General features: G+C 43.9%; 1 protein-coding gene across 8 annotated transcripts in view; it reads left to right on the top strand.

Annotated features, from left to right (window-relative positions):
- The window catches only part of LOC130272159 (zinc finger and BTB domain-containing protein 49-like), a 58,056-nt gene that overhangs the window by 313 nt on the left and 39,653 nt on the right, over positions 1-18,090 (top strand). The window contains exons 1-2 of one of the 8 annotated variants that reach the window (XM_056518296.1): positions 154-189; positions 11,814-11,867. The exons of 2 other annotated variants lie outside the window; for them this stretch is intronic. The gene's annotated coding sequence lies outside the window, so the exon portion shown is untranslated. Of the gene's footprint in view, positions 1-45; positions 190-7,415; positions 7,491-11,813; positions 11,905-18,090 lie in introns of those variants that run through there. 5 more of the 8 variants (XM_056518295.1, XM_056518297.1, XM_056518299.1 and 2 more) reach the window with 5 other exon arrangements.

The raw sequence follows: 18,090 nt of genomic DNA, 5'->3' as shown, positions 1-18,090 counted from the left end.
AATCGGGCAGTTCATTATTATATAAGCCCACAGAGGGTATTATGCTTTTTGTTGGATAACGACGAGACACTAGACAGCCAATCAGATTGCAGCTCTCTTTTTTTTTTTTTTTTTGGAGGCAGGTTGGAAAGTGAAAGTGTCGGCCTGATTGGTTGCTATAAGCAACGCCTTCAGGTGACATCAGTGCTGGTACACAAAGCTCATGGTGACATCATTATTGCTAATACATGAAGCTCATGGTGACATCATTATTGCTAATACATTAAGTTCATTGTGACATCATTATTGCTGATACATGAAGCTCATGGTGACATCATTATTGCTGATACATGAAGCTCATGGTGACATCATTATTGCTGATACATGAAGCTCATGGTGACATCATTATTGCTGATACATGAAGCTCATGGTGACGTCATTATTACTAATACATTAAGCTCATGGTGACATCATTATTGCTGATACATGAAGCTCATGGTGACATCATTATTGCTAGTAAATGAAGCTCATGGTGACATCATTATTGCTAATACATGAAGCTCATGGTGACATCATTATTGCTTATACATGAAGCTCATGGTGACCTCATTATTACTAATACATGAAGCTCATGGTGACATCATTATTGCTTATACATGAAGCTCATGGTGACATCATTATTACTAATACATGAAGCTCATGGTGACATCATTATTGCTGATACATGAAGCTCATGGTGACGTCATTATTACTAATACATGAAGCTCATGGTGACATCATTATTGCTGATACATGAAGCTCATGGTGACATCATTATTGCTAGTAAATGAAGCTCATGGTGACATCATTATTGCTAATACATGAAGCTCATGGTGACATCATTATTGCTAATACATGAAGCTCATGGTGACATCATTATTGCTTATACATGAAGCTCATGGTGACGTCATTATTGCTAGTAAATGAAGCTCATGGTGACATCATTATTGCTAATATAGGAAGCTCATGGTGACATCATTATTGCTGATACATGAAGCTCATGGTGACATCATTATTGCTAGTAAATGAAGCTCATGGTGACATCATTATTGCTAATACATGAAGCTCATGGTGACATCATTATTGCTAATACATGAAGCTCATGGTGACATCATTATTGCTAATATAGGAAGCTCATGGTGACATCATTATTGCTAATACATGAAGCTCATGGTGACATCATTATTGCTAATATATGAAGCTCATGGTGACATCATTCCTAGTGCTAGACTACCTGTCATCAAACCATATTTTCTAAACTAAGTCAGATTATATTCCCTAACTACTCCTAACACCCCTCCCGTCCTAAAAAAAAAAAATTCTGAGCCTTAAAAAGCTGTGTATTATACCTTTCCCCCTGCTCTGTTGTGTGAGCTCACGGCAGGAGAAAGTGGGCGTTCCCCAGCAAGTGTGACGTCACTGAAGCCTGTGAGAGCGGTGCCCTGCCATGCCCCGCACACACTTCCTGAGTTTGGTTTCCTGCCAGGGCGAAAAGAGACCAAACTAAGGCTAGGTTCAGACTACGGAATTTCTGCCGGAATTTTCGCTTTGAAATTTCCGGCAGAAATTCCGCTTACTATAATGCATAGTGTAGTGAATGGTTTTCCGTTCACAAATTCACACTTCAGAATTTGTGAAGTGGAAAATCCGGATGAAAAATCCGCTCGAAAATTTTCGCCTGAAGAAAGGGGTAGCTCTTTCTTCAGGCAGAAATCCTAGCGTAACACATAGCAGTCTATAGGAGACTGCAGTGTCCGCGCGGTCCTAGCGCTGACTAATTCAGTCAGCGCAGGCGGAACTCGGAATCTCCGGGCGAAAATTTTCTGCCCGGAGATTCCGTAGTCTTACATGGCGGAATTTCCGCTTGTGGAATTCTGCCTCAAATTAAAGCCCATAGACTTCTATGGGATTCTGCACTCCCATTCACACTTCTGAAATTCCGCGTGCAGAATTTCAGAAGTGTCAATGGGAGTGCAGAATCCCATAGAAGTCTATGAAGGAGATTTATCAGGCTTTGTAGTAGATTTTTTTTGGCGTAAAAAAGTTGCACGTACTTGCGCACGTGCGACTTTTCTATACATGCTGCAGCTTTTAGATTTTTGCTTATTCCAAAGCACATTTCTGAAATCTGCTCATGTACTAATTTATTTTTTTTTACTTTGGGGTGGTCATGTATTTATCACATCCAATATTCGCTATTTATGAAGAAAAAAAGTCGAATCTCCATTTAAAAGTCTCATAAGTCCATCCTGGCTTACAGAAAGTGCAGACGTCTGCAGAAAAGGACATTAACACCCACTATAACAACTGTTCTTGTTCTGCATCATGAAACAAAGCTACTACATTATTGTTAATTATAGAAAAAAATAATTATATAACTAATAACTCTATTCATTTTAACCCCGTTAAGGACCCAGCCCAAATATACCTTAAGGACCCGGCCATTTTTTGAACATCTGACCACTGTCACTTCAAGCCTTAAAGGACATCTATAGTGCAAAATAACTTATCCCCTATCTGAAGGATAGGGGATAAGTTATAGATCGCGGGGGGCCCGAGCGCTAGGGCACCCCACGATTTTCAGTACGGGGCCACGGCAATATACAGGAAAGGGGGCGTTCCGTCCCCTCATGACGCGGTGGCCGACACGCCCCCTCCATGAATCCCATAGAGATACATGGAGGGGGAGTGTCTGCCGCGGCTTTCTGCTTGGGACGAAACTTCACTTCCGGCAGACTGCTGCGGCCCCGTCCAGGAGATCCCGGGGGGCCCCAGCACTCAGACCCCCGCGATCTATAACTTATCCCCTATCCTTTGGATAGGGGATAAGTTATTTTGCGCTGGAGTACTCCTTTAACCCCTCAAGGACGCAGGCCTTTTTCACCTTAAGGACTGAGCCCTTTGCCCTTTTTCGCAATTCTGACCACCGTCGCTTTACTAATTAATAACTCGAAAACACTTTTACCGAATATTCTGATTCTGAGATAGTTTTTTCGTGACATATTCTACTTTATTTTGGTGGTTAATTTTCAGCGTTACTTGCATCCTTTTTTGGTGAAAATTTCATGAAAATGTTGAAAATTTAGCATTTTTCTAATTTTAAAGCTCTCTACTTGTAAGGAAAATGGATATTCACAATAAATGTTATTTTTATTCACAAATATAATATGTCCACTTTATGTTGGCATCATAAAATGGACATATTTTTGCTTTTTGAAAAAATTAGAGGGCTTCAAAGTAGAGCAGCAATTTTCAAAAAATTCATGAAAATTGCTAAATCTGAAGGGACAGATGTTACAGAACTACAACTCCCAGCATGCCTGGGCAGTCCAGGCATGCTGAGAGTTGTAGTTTGGCAACATCTGGAGGGCTACCGTTTGGGCACCACTGTAACAGTGGTCTCCAAACTGTGACCCTCCAGATGTTGCAACACTACAACTCCCAGCATGCCCAGACAGCCTTTGGCTGTATGGGCATGCTGGGAGTTGCAGTTTGGCCTTCCTAGTGGTTGCCACAGTAAAGATCGTTTTACTTTCACTTTCAATTCCCCCCCCCCCCACCGTCGCTTCCCTACCTGATCCAGTATCCAGCAGTCTCCAGCGAAGATCTTCTTCCCACGATCCCCCTCGACATCCAGGGGTGGGCAGAACGGGGGGGTTGCCATGGCAACCCACTGTCCTGCTCTGCCATTGGTCAGAATCAGTTCTGACCAATGGCAGGGGATAGGAGGAGATCACAGCTCTGGGACCTCACTCCTAGCCCTCAAGATGATCGGGGCTGTCCCTGACCGCTCCGATCATCGCTATTTTCCGGGTGATCGGGTCACCAGAGACCCGATCAGCCCGGAATAGCAGAAAATCGCATGTCTGAATTGACATGCGATTTTCTGCAATCGCCGACATGGGAGGGTCTCATGACCCCCCTGGGCGAGGTGCCGAGGTTCCTGCTGAATGATTTCAGCGGCTAGCGGCGGGGACCGGAATTCCCACGGGCGTATCCATACGCCCTCAGTCCTTAACCCCTTAAGGAACGGGCGTTTTTCGTTTTTTGTTCTTTCGTTTTTTCCTCCTTACCTTTAAAAAATCATAACTCTTAAAATTTTGCACCTAAAAATCTGTATTATGGCTTATTGTTTGTTCCACCAATTCTACTTTCTAATGATATCAGTCATTTTACCCAAAAATCTACGGCGAAACGGGAAAAAAAATCATTGTGCGACAAAATTGAAAAAATACAGCCATTTTGTAACTTTTGGGGGCTTCCGTTTCTATGTAGTACATTTTTCGGTAAAATTGACACCTTATCTTTATTCTTTAGGTCCATATGGTTAAAATGATACCCTACTTGTATATAGTTTTGATTTTGTATTACTTTAGAAAAAAATCATAACTACATGCAGGAAAATTTATACGTTTAAAATTGTCATCTTCTGACCTCTATAACTTTTTTATTTTTCCGTCTTCAGGACACTATGAGGGTTCATTTTTTGCGCCGTGATCTGAAGTTTTTGTCGGTACCATTTTTGCATTGATCTAACTTTTTGATCGCTTTTTATTAATCTTTTCATGATATAAAAAGTGACCAAAAATACGCTATTTTGGACTTTCGATTTTTTTTGCGCGTACGCCATTGACCGTGCGGTTTAATTAGCAGTATATTTTTTTAATTCGGACATTCCCGCACGCGTTGATACCACATATGTTTATTTTTGTTTTTATTTACACTGTTATTTTTTTATTATTGGAAATGCCGGGTGATTCAAACTTTTATTAGAGGAAGGGATAATTCAAAGGGTTAATGATTTTTTTACACTTTTCTTTTGCAATATTATAGCTCCCATAGGGGGCTATAACATTGCATTTACTGATCTTTAACAATGTTCAATGCATCTCCATAGGGATGCAATGATCAGTGTTTTCGGCGATTGATTGCTCAAGCTTGGATCTCAGGCTTGAAGCATTCAATCGGCGATCGGACTGCAGGAAGGAAGGTAAGAGACCTTCTTCCTGTAGTACAGCTGTTAGTGATGCCGCGATTTTACCGCGGCGATCCCGAACAGCTCCCTGAGCTAACCGGCACTTTTTACTTTCACTTTTAGCCGCGTGGCTCAGCTTTGAGCGCGCGGCTAAAGGGTTAATAGCGCGCAGCACCGTGACGATCAGTGCCGCGCGCTGTTAGCGGCGGGTCACGGCTTCACTATGACGCCGGGCACGCCGTGATATGATGCGGGGTAACCGTGGGACCCCGCGTTATATCACGGGAGCGGGACCAAGGACGTACTCATACGTCCTTGGTCCTTAAGGAGTTAAGGACTCGGGATGCAGGGCGTATGGATACGCCCGGCGTCCTGAACAGGTTAATAACTATATCTTTCATTCTGATTCCGAGATTGTTTTTTCGTGACATATTCTACTTGGTGTTAGTGGTAAAATTTTGTCGATACCTTTCCAAAATTTGATGAAAAAATTGAAAATTTTGCATTTTTTTTTAACTTTGAAGCTCTCTGTTTAAAAGGAACATGGATATTCCAAATAAATTATACATTGATTCACATACAAAATATGTCTACTTTATGTTTGTATCATAAAATTGACATGTTTTTACTTTTGGAAGACATCAGAGGGCTTCAAAGTTCAGCAGCAATTTTCAAATTTTTCACAAAATTTTCAAAATCTGAATTTTTCAGGGACCAGTTCAGTTTTGAAGTGGATTTGAAGGGCCTTCATATTAGAAATACCCCACAATTGACCCAATTATGCAAACTCCACCCCTCAAAGTATCCAAAATGACATCCAGTAAGTGTGTTAACCCTTTAGGTGTTTCACAGGAATAGCAGCAAAGTGAAGGAGAAAATTCAAAATCTAAATTTTTTACACTTGCATGTTCTTGTAGACCCAGTTTTTGAATTTTTACAAGTGGTAATAGGAGACAAAGCCCCCCAAAATTTGTAACCCAAATTCTCTCGAGTAAGGAAATACCTCATATGTGTATGTCAAGTGTTCGGCAGGCGCAGTAGAGGGCTCAGAAGGGGAGGAGCAACAATGGGATTTTGGAGAGTGAATTTTGCTGAAATGGTTTTTGGGGGCATGGGACATTTAGAAAGCCCCTATGGTGCCAGAACAGCAGAAAACCCCACATGGCATACCATTTTGGAAAGTACACCCCTCAAGGCACGTAACAAGGGGTCCAGTTAGCCTTAACACCCCACAGGTGTTTGACAACTTTTCGTTAAAATCGGATGTGTAAATGGAAAAAAAAATGTTTTCACTAAAGTGCAGTTTTTTCCCCAAATTTACTATTTTGACAAAGGGTAATGGGAGAAAATGGTCCCCAAAATTTGTAACCCCATCTCTTCTGAGTATGGAAATACCCCAGTGATTGCCAAACAGGGTGCCTCCAGCTCTTGCAAAACTCCCAGCATGCCTAGACAGTCAGTGGCTGTCCAGAAATGCTGGGAGATGGTGTTTTGCAACAGCTGGATGCTCCGTTTTGGAAACCCTGCCGTACAATATGTTTTTCTTTTTTATTGGGGGGGGGGGGACAGTGTAAGGGGGTGTTTATGTAGTGTTTCACCCTTTATTATGTGTTAGTGTAGTGTAGTGTTTTAGGGTACATTCGCACTGGCTGGTTACGGTGAGCTTCCCGCTAGGAGTTTGCGCTGCAGCAAAAAATTTACTGTAAACCTGTCCGTGTGAATGTACCCTGTACATTCACATGGGGGGGGGGGGGGGTCAAACCTCCAGCTGTTTCAAAACTACAACTCCCAGCATTACTGACAGACCGTGCATGCTGGGAGTTGCGCTTTTGCAACAGCTGAAGGCACACTGGTTGGAAAACCTTCAGTTAGGTTCTGTTACCTAACTCAGTATTTTCCAACCAGTGTGCCTCCAGCTGTTGCAAAACTACAACTCCCAGCATGTACTGATCACCGAAGGGCATGCTGGGAGATGTAGTTATGCAACAGCTGGAGGTACCCAACTACAACTCCCAGCATGCCAAGACAGCTATTTGCTGTCTGGGCATTCTGGGATTTGCAGTTTTGCAACATCTGGAGGGCTACAGTTTATAGACCACTGTACAGTGATCTCCAAACTGTGGACCTCCAGATGTTACAAAACTACAAATCCCAGCATGCCCAGACAGCAAATAGCTATGTGGGCATGCTAGGAGTTGTTATTATGCAAGATCTGGAGGGATATAGTTTATAGACCACTGTATAGTGGTCTCAAACTGTAGCCCTCCAGCTGTTGCAAAACTACATATTCCAGCATGCCCAAACTGCCTTTTGGGCATGCTGGGAGTTGTAGTTTTGCAACATCTGGAGGGCTAGAGTTTAGAGACCACTGTACAGTGGTCTCAGACTGTAGCCCTCCTGATCAACTTACCGGTTTCCGTAGGATCCCGGGAGTCGTCCTCTTCTGCCACACCACATCGCCACTGGCCGATCACCATCGCCGGCTACCTCCGAACGGGTAAGTGGATCTTCGGCGCCCGGTCCCCTTCGTTTCCCCGTTCTGCCCCGCCTATTGTGGGTGGGCAGGACGGGGAAAACGAAAGTTAACCCCCCGCCCCCGATCTGCTATTGGTCGTAGGTGTCTTAGACAACCGTGATCCCCCTTATGTTCCGGGTCACCGGGTCACCATAGACCTGTAATGACCCGGTATAGGCGCAAATCGCAAGTGTGAATTCATTCTGATGACCCCCCCCTGGGCATTTGCGCAGGGAGCCTGCTGATAGATATCAGCAGTCACCCCGATCCCCGCCGGGCACGCGGCAGGGACCTAAATTCCCACGGGCATATGGATACGCCCTGGGTCCTTGAGTACCAGGACGTCAAGGCGTATCCATATGCCCAAGGTCCTTAAGTGGTTAAGGTTGAAAATACACACTGCACACCTTGTTAATTTTAGGACACGTACATGCTGGCGTACCCACTAAATTTTAAAATTAATATTGTGTTAAAATAGAATAAAGCACAAAATAATTGTGTAAGAATTTTTACAGACTACGTAAATAACCCATATGTGGCACTAAAATGTTTCCTTAAAGGGGTACTCCGGTGCTTAGACATCTTACCCCCTATCCAATGTATAGCTGTCATGTCCCCTTCCATAGGCTTGCATTGAGGGGCGGAGCGTGACGTCACACGGGGGCGGAGGCGTGACGTCACACGCCTTCGGCCCTGTGGTTGACGGTAATCAGACCCGGAGCGAACACACTCCAGGGACTGATTTTAACTGGGATGCCGCGTGCAAGATCACGGGGGTCCCCATCTGGGGATAAAATGTCTAAGCACTGGAGTGCCCCTTAAAAAAAAAAACATCCATAGTAATACAGCTTCATGCACATTTTGGGGTGGGTAACGTACCGAGCCATTTTTTTTTTCTTTGTGGCTTCACTATTGTTTATGTGCCTGTTGGTGCTGGCACTGTCTTCCTTCCTGATGTAAACTCCGGCAACGCAAGACTCCGCCCAACAATGTCAAAAAATGCAGGCTCAAAATGAAACAAAAAAGCCTCCAGAGTACGGATATTCATGGTGCGGCATAGTATGTTTTTAATATTTTTTTTATTTCTGAGGAGGGTGGATGGGTTGTTGCGGGATAGTTGGAGTGCAGCTATTTAGTGCCAGGCAGGCCAGTCAGGGGGTCACCTGATGCAGTATGCCCCCCTCCCCGTCACTCTATAGCAACGCTACTGGTAATAAAGGGTAAATAAAGAACTTCGGCTATTAATATAAGGAAAACTTTTCTGCTTTAAAAAATGCTTTTGTAAGCGGGTTTCACAGGTTTTATTTACATGCGATTTATTTATCAAGGTCGTGCGACTATTTGATAAATAGGTCACATGTAAGCAAAAGTAAGTTAAAAAAAAATTGTCATATAAAAACCATACATTTGAAAAGAATGATAAATCTCCTTCTATGGGCTTTAATTTGAGGCAGAAATTCCTCCATGTGAATAGTCGACTAACTGACTTGCAGCAGGGAACAGAACGGAGCCACATAGTAACCATTTTTTCAATCACATTAAAAACATATATTGGTTGAGAATTTTAACAGCAAGTAAATAGCAAAGTGTCTTATAATTACATAAGGACCAATATATTAAAAGTTTCGTTTGGTGACAGGTACTCTTTAAAGCTCAAAATGATATCATCACTGCCTTCAACTATAATTTTTACATTTCCAATAGTTCTATAAAAGAAATAGCTAAATTTAAAATAAGTATATATACAGTATCTCAGATAAGTGGGAACACCACTCACATATTTGTAAAATATCTCTTCATGTGACAAATCAACAGGGTCTGTTCCATGTTGGGGCAGTAGTACAGGGGCTGAGCGATTGATCGCACTGGGTCTCACTTCTGAGACCCGATCCGATCAGAAGTTATTAAGCAGGGGAGCAGGCGGCATGTTCCTCCCCAGCCATGTATAGTGTACTTTTACTTTCATTTTTAAAATTCCCCTCCAGGAGCCCTGAATGGCCGGTACTGAGGAGCCATTCAGGGCTCCCGGCGGGGTTTTCAAATAGAAGCGCTGCGGTGGGGAAAGATATATAGAATCACTGGGGGGTATATGTCTGGCCCCCGCAGCACTTCTTTATATCTTGCCCCCCGCAACGCATTTATATAGGTATTCTCCCCCGCAGCGTATGTGTGTATATATTCCCCCCCCCCCCCCCCACAGTGCTATCATAAGCCCCCGGCAGCGCTATGAATGAAAAGTATTCTAACAGCAGCACATCTGGCCATGAAGCCGGCACGATGCGCTGCTGAAAGAATACTTGCCTTTCATAGCGATGTGGCGGTATATGTACATAGAAGCACTGTGGGGGGCAGAAAAAGCTATATGTCAGTCCACCACAGCGCTTCTATAATCATATGCCTCTGCAGCGCAATGAATGAAAAGTATTCTAACAAGCTCATCTGGCCGGCCCGATGCGCTGCTGATAGAATGCTTTTCATTCGTAGCGCTGCGGAGGCATATGATTATAGAAGTGCTATGGGGGCCAGACATATGGATATATGTCTGACCCCTGAAGCTCATCTATATAAAGATGCCTCCGCAGCACTATGAATGACAAGTATTCTTTCAGCAGCGCATCGGGCCAGCCAGATGTGCTGCTGTTAGAGTAGTTTTCATTCATTGTGCTGCCGGGGGCTTATGATAGCGCTGCGCGGGGGAAAATATATATACACATGCGCTGTGGGGGGACAATACCTACATAAATGCGCTGCGGGGAGCAAGACTTATATAGCGCAGCAGGGGGCAAGATATATAGAAGCGCTGCGGGGGCCAGACATATACCTAGCGATTCTATATATATCTTTCACCACCGCAGCACTTCCATTTGAAAACCCCACCGGGAGCCCTGAATGACTCATCATTACCGGCCATTCATGGCTCCCGGCGGGGAATTTAAAAATGGAAGTAAAAGTACACTGTACATGGCTGGGGAGCGGAGCATACCGCTCGCTCCCCTGCTTAATAACTTTTGATCAGATCGGGTCTCAGAAGTGAGACCCAGTGTGATCAATCCCTCAGCCCCTGTACTACTGCCTCCAACATGGAACAGACCCTGTTCCCTGATGGGGTAGGATTCACTCAGTTTTGAGCAATTTCCCGACAGCTCAGAGCTGTCGGGTTTTGGTGAAGCAAAATTCACACGTTTTCCGTTGAGTTTTTCATCATACATAGAATGTTTTTTCTTTTTTATCGGGAACACACCCCTTTTTCATCTAACCTCGCCCATTTTGACGGTTTAAAAAACACTCTGAGTGATAGTAATTTTTGTCGGGAAATTTTGTCGCACAAAGTGTTGCATGGGCTATGCGACACAAATTTGGTTGCACAACCCAAGAAAAAGAGTCGGGTTGACATTAGTAAATCAGGGCCAATGAGCGCTACTTGGATACACAGAGACCTCATAGTTTAAAGCGGTTATTTTGTGCTCAGGGTGGGAGGAAAGATAAAGACATGCCATTCCTCTACTAGTGCTGGTCCTGATGCTTAGAGCCTTCTTTTCACTGCCCCAGTACATGGGATAAAGCATTTGGGTGAAGAACAAAAAGCTCTGCACGTCGGGAAATGCATTAGTAGGGGAATTGAAGTTAATTACAATTTCTGTCTTTTTGTTTTTCTGCACACTTTTTGAGAAGTGACCACAGGTTCTTAGTGAGCTTGACATATAGAAAGTTTCCTGGTCATTGCCCCAAAATTTCAATATTTTGTTCACCAAACTACCTAGTTATCACTTTTGCCTTGTGACATGGTGCACCATCATGCTGGAAAAGCATTGCTCACCAAATTGCTCCTAGATTGTTGGGAGAGGTTTCTCTTGAGGTTGTTTAGATACCAGAAACCTCTGACTAAAAGATCTATAAACTCTGAAGACCAAAATCTATAAACTCTGAAGGGAAAGACTCTGATCAATTATTGCTTGCGCAACTGCTTCTTTTTTTTGACATCCAAATCTACATTGTTGAGTGCCTTGCACTTCCGCTTTTTCAGGGCAAATTCTTTTGTGTCCTCCATGGAAAGACGCTAAAAGGGGACATTTGGCTCTCTTCCCAATGTGAGGACCATACAGTATTGTGCAGCTATTATTGGATCTGTCTCAAAGAATACTATAAAATCTGAAACCTATGAAATATTCTAAAAAGGAAACAGTGTACTAAATTAATCAATATCTGATCATGTGTGTCTGACACTCTTGCTTCCGCTCACATCCGTTCTCATTCACTTTAATGGGAGCTAAACTGTAGTAACCCTTCATGCTCTGTTCCCTGTAGGTGTAGACTCCACAGCGATTACGAACAGCTGATCATTTGGGGTGCAATGACCTGGTCAGTTGGGGTGCAATTACTGTATCTACCTAAGGAGGTGATTATAAAAAAGAACCCATACTAATCTTCCTCACTCCTGCACTGCTGCTGGTATCCCAGAGCTCCAGTCCCTGCCATGTGGCGCTTCCCAGTTTGGGGATGTGATGTCATGCACCAGCACAACCAAACATTGGCTGAGGTGGGACATTGCTGCCACCACTGATTTACTGGCTGGCCATGTAACTTCATGTCTCCGAACTCATAAGCGGCGCACAGCAGAAATGGAAGCTCTGTAACACTGTCGGCAGTGCAGGAGGGAGGAAGGTAAGTATGTGTTTTTTTTTTTTTTTTTTTTTTTTTTTAAATCACTCCCTCTCTGGGAATATTTATAAATATACTCTGCCCGGACAACCACTTGAAAAAACAAAAACACTACTAGCTTGACTATTTTAGTAATCCTGACCACCTCTCTATTCAGTCTCTTCCTGGATGTGACTGTTTTCGTCAGTCTCACCAGAAGAAAGGGGGTTAGATTCTCATTCTGGGGTTCTGTCAGACATTTATGGCATATCCTTGTATTTTCCATAAATGTTTAAGGAGAAAGTAACCATTTAAAGTGCTCAACAAGAGCATTAAAGGGGTAATCTGGAGAACTAAACCCATAGCCCACCCTTTCTCTCTCACCAACCTATTTATTTGTCTAAATATAATTGATTTACCTATATAGAGCAGTTTCCCTCTTTCAGCTGTCACTTACATGCAGGGAGTGAGAGAAAGACATCATTCTCAAATCCTGCTTGTCTTTGTGTAAACCCCTCACTGAGAACTAGCCCCCACCCTCGTGCAAGACAAACACCACATGATTTCTGGCTTCACAGCCACAGCTCCCCTCCCTCTCATTGTGTGAGAATCTTGCAGGCAGAGAAGCCCAGTGAAGATTCTCAGTCACAACTTAGCACATAACGCTGCTCTTTTCCTGCTGGAGATCTAATCACTGACTTCTGCCATTCAGAGCATTGCATTATTTATTGCTGAGAGGATGGATAGTTTAAAAGAACAGACATGTACAGTTTGTGCTGTTGACAACAACACAGCATGCACACAGATAGTGAAAGCAATTGGCTGGCAGCCATTACACAGAGCTGAACTGACTGCTGGGAGTTGTTGTCTGGACTGCAAGCAAGGAAAAAGAATATTTAGGAGAGTACAGGAGCCATAGGAGCTGCCAAACACACATGGATAATTACAGGGGACACAGATATTGTGGTGGCTTTGGGGCATTTTTATTTTTCTTAACTTCCCCGGAGCACCTCTTAAAAGGAGTGTCACTTGTGAATGTGCTGGAGAACAACAGCAGTTGGATTTTCACAGATATGCAAGTTATCCCCTATCGTGTGGGTAGGGGATAATTTGCTGAAATGAGAAAACCCTATTAGGGTAGGGTCACACGGAACGGATCCACAGCGTATTTTACACTGCAGATTTGCCAATGACCCAACCCTATATTGTGCCTTCAGCTTCCCCCCCCCCCCCAGCAATGCGCCGCTCCGAGCAGCCACATGGGTCTGCGAATTGCCGCACAAACTCTCAGTGTACTCATAGACATTGCAGAGCGGCCATGATGTCTGGGTACACTGTGCATGTGCGCGGTGACTCACAAGTCCCTGTGTGGCTGCTGCTTTGAGCAGGACATGGGGGAAACAGTTACGTGTGACCCTACCCTTAAAGAGATTTCCTCCTTCTAATGTTTGGGCTATGGTGATCAGGAATATTAATCTCCTGTGACTAAAAAAGATGTGTGACAATTTTACCACACTTGTAATTCAAACTGCGTAAGGGTAGGGTCTTATTTTGTTGCATATTTCCCTACCAATTGAAGTCAATCCTTTCTTTCATTGACTTTAATTAATACATAACCAGTTAAAGAGTACCTGGTTACTTTTTATATGTTCTTCCTCTTTTGAAATAAATAATGTTATTTCTGTACTTTAAATATCCACCACTAGGGGTCTCCTGTCCATATTCAGCACACTCACACTTTGGTCTCCTGCCAAACTGGCAGGAGTCCAAAGTCCGGAAGTGCGGGTGGGGCGGGACATCGGCCGCTCTGCACAGCTCTCACCTGTCGATCAGGCAGGCGGGAGCGAAAGCTGTGCACAGCAGGATTGCTACGGTCTCCCTCCTTTCTGTATTCCATGTACTGTGCAAAACAGAGAGGAGGGGATTCAGAGGCACCCTGACATGATGGGCTCCCTGTTCTATGCGTGCGCCAGAGCCCGTGTGCAGAATAGAACAAGGAGGGCAGAAGTTCTCCCCAGCAGGGCGTCAGATGACGTTGTGCCTGCCAGGGATTGCCCCCCTCCAGCGGTCTGCAGCTCACAGGGAGTGAGCAGAACCCGGCACAGCAAGTGTAAAAAGTCACCCAGAGAGGAAAAAAAGGCAGTGGGTGACCTGTAATCAAGAGGGGTAAAATTTGAGGTGAGTTGATGACATGCACTCTTTAAGCAGTGCATTCCGGCTACTTCTGTACTTAAAGGAGTCTTGTGGAAGAAAATTTATCCCCTATCCGCCACGCCCCCTCGATATAGGTCTATGGGAGAGCTGTTCAGCTATCTTCGGCTCTCCCATAGAGCTATATAGAGGGGATGTGGTGGCCCCCGCTAGGACGGGGGTCGTGACACGCCGCTGTGGAGGAGAGCCGGGGCTCCATACAGGAGATCGTGGGGGCCCCAGCGGTCAGACCTCCCGCGATCTAAGAGTAATACGTTTTCTTCCACTAGACTTCTCCTTTAAATATGGCAGGAAGCTGGCTAAACTCCACCTACTAATTTCAGATTTTTTTTTTTTTTGTGTGTGTGTGTGTGAGGCCTCTAGAGGGCACAATAACTGTCTGTGTGTGTGAAGTCAGCATCCTTACCATGTGATTACTTAGATCAGTGGCCTTAAAAGAAAATGTTGTACAGTACCTAGGCACATGACTATACATACTAAATGGCAGTCTAGGTTGCTATTTTAAACAGAACAAAACCTAAAAATGTTAAGCCGAACAAAGGATTTACCACTTTTTTGAGCTTCTGTGTAAAGACAACACTGCTTTGTTTTGTAAGTATGAAATGATGTACAGCTGATTTCTTGCAGAAAGTTCTGCGACATAAAATAAGTTCCATTCCTCTAAATAAAGATAAAGGGTGAGGCCATCCTTTGTACCCTTTATATTAAGATATGAAACCACTTTTTGTCAGTGCACGTTGGCTATAGATTGGAGCACAGCCACCGACAGGGCTGTCTTCCTGCTGTACCACCAATTCATCAAGTTACCAGGCTGAAAGATACACTATATGAAGAAATTTATTGTGACACCTCCATATTACATCTACAGGAGCTTTTAGGACGTGCCATTATAAATCCGTAGGCAATAACATGGCCCCATTCATTCTTTCCTTCACACAAATCAGTCGTCCTGGTCCCTTAGCATAAAAACAGCCCCAAAGCATGATGTTTCCACCCCCATGCTTCACAGTAGGTATGGTGTAGTGTCCAGAGCATGGAGGCGCTACCAGGAGACAGGCCAGTACATCAGGAGATCTGGAAGAGGCTATAAGAGGGCAGCAACCCAGCAGCAGGAGGAAGGAGGAGCACTGCTAGAGCCCTGCAAAATGTCCTCCAGCAGGCCACAAATATGTATGTGTCCATTCATACGGTCAGAAACAGACTCCATGAGGGTGGTATGAGGGCCCGTCGTCTACAGGTGGGGGTTGTGCTTACAGCCCAACACCATGCAGGGCCTTTGGCATTTGCCAGAGAACACCAAGATTGGCAAATTCGCAACTGGCGCCCTTTGCTCTTCAGACATGAAAGCAGGTTCACACTGAGCACATGTGACAGATGTGACAGAGTCTGGAGATGCCGTGGAGAACGTTCTGCCACCTGCAACATTCTCCAGCATGACCGGTTTGGCGGTGGGTCATTAATGGTGTGGGGTGGCATTTCTTTGGGGGCTGCACTGCCCTTCATGTGCTTGCCTGGGGTAGCCTGACTGCCATTAGGTACCAAGATGAGATCCTCAGACCCATGGTGCGGTTTGCCCTGGGTTCCTCCTAATGCAAGACAATGCTAGACCTCATGTGGCTGGAGTGTGTCAGCAGTTCCTGCAAAAGGAAGGAATTAACGCTATGGACTGGCCCGTCTGTTCCCCAGACCTGAATCCGATTGAGCACATCTGGGACATCATGTCTCCATCCACCAATGCCACGTTGCACCACAGACTGTCCAGGAGTTGGCGGATGCTTTAGTGCAGGTCTGGGAGGACATCCCTCAGGAGACTATCCGCCACCTCATCAGGAGCATGCCCAGGCATTGTAGGGAGGTCATACGGGCACGTGGAGGCCACACACACTACTGAGCCTCATTTTTTACTTGTTTTATGGACATTACATCAAAGTTGGATCAGCCTGTAATGTGGTTTGATTGAGTGTGACTCCATATCCAGACCTCCAATTTGATTTCCGTTGATAATGTTTGTGGGATTTGGTTGTCAGCACATTCAACTATGTAAATACAAAGTATTTCATACGATTATTTAATTCATCCATTCAGATCTAGGATGTGTTATCTTAGTGTTCCCTTTATTTTTTTGAGCAGTGTATATACATTGAGCTATAACATAAAAAAAAATTTTGATGAAAGGTACTCCATTAACCCCTTAAGGACTCAGCCCATTTTGGCCTTAAGGACTCAGACAATTTAATTTTTACGTTTTCATTTTTTCCTCCTCACCTTCTAAAAATCATAACTCTTTTATATTTTCATCCACAGACTAGTATGAGGGCTTGTTTTTTGCGCGACCAGTTGTCCTTTGTAATGACATCACTCATTATATCATAAAATGTATGGCGCAACCAAAAAACACTATTTTTGTGGGGAAATTAAAACGAAAAACGCAATTTTGCTAATTTTGGAAGGTTTTGTTTTCACGCCGTACAATTTATGGTAAAAATGACATGTGTTCTTTATTCTGAGGGTCAATACGATTAAAATGATACCCATTATTATATACTTTTATATTATTGTTGCGCTTAAAAAAAATCACAAACTTTTTAACCAAATTAGTACGTTTATAATCCCTTTATTTTGATGAACTCTAACTTTTTTATTTTTCCGTATAAGTGGCGGTATGGGGGCTCATTTTTTGCGCCATGATCAGTTTTTGATACCACATTTGCATATAAAAAACTTTTAATACATTTTTTATAATTTTTTTTTTTTAATAAAATGTATTAAAAAAGTAGGAATTTTGGCCTTTTTTTAAATTTTTTTCCGTTCACGCCGTTCACCGTACGGGATCATTAACATTTTATTTTAATAGTTTGGACATTTACGCACGCGGCGATACCAAATATGTCTATAAAAAATGTTTTTTACGCTTTTTGGGGGTAAAATAGGAAAAAACGGACGTTTTACTTTTTTATTGGGGGAGGGGATTTTTCACTTTTTTTTACTTTTACTTTTACATTTTTTTACATTTTTTTTTACACTTGAATAGTCCCCATAGGGGACTATTCATAGCAATACCATGATTGCTAATACTGATCTGTTCTATGTATAGGACATAGAACAGATCAGTATTATCGGCGATCTTCTGCTCTGGTCTGCTCGATCACAGACCAGAGCAGGAGACGCCGGGAGCCGCACGGAGGAAGGAGAGGGGACCTCCGTGCGGCGTTATGAATGATCGGATCCCCGCAGCAGCGGGCGATCCGATCGTTCATTTAAATGGCGAACTGCCGCAGATGCCGGGATCTGTATTGATCCCGGCACCTGAGGGGTTAATGGCGGACGCCCGCGAGATCGCGGGCGTCGGCCATTGCCGGCGGGTCCCTGGCTGCGATCAGCAGCCGGGATCAGCCGCGCATGACACGGGCATCGCTCCGATGCCCGCGGTTATGCTTAGGACGTAAATGTACGTCCTGGTGCGTTAAGTACCACCTCACCAGGACGTACATTTACGTCCTGCGTCCTTAAGGGGTTAAGTGGGGAGAACTTGCACAATTGGTGGCTGGCTAAATACTTTTTGCCCCACTGTAGCCGTCTGAGACAGCACACTTCTGTGCGATTTTATTGCCTGCGCCCACAGTCTCCAGAGATTTTCCATGTGGACATTCCAGATGCGTGAACATGGCCTTACAGCTGACTACAGGTTTTGTTTGTTTTTTTCCAAAGCAGTTTTTGTTTTTTTTACTCTAAA

Source organism: Hyla sarda, chromosome 1 (genome assembly GCF_029499605.1).
Source record: "Hyla sarda isolate aHylSar1 chromosome 1, aHylSar1.hap1, whole genome shotgun sequence".
NCBI lineage: Eukaryota > Metazoa > Chordata > Amphibia > Anura > Hylidae > Hyla > Hyla sarda.
The sequence above is the reverse complement of the archived record's forward strand: the minus strand, read 5'-3'. Positions and strand labels throughout refer to the sequence as shown.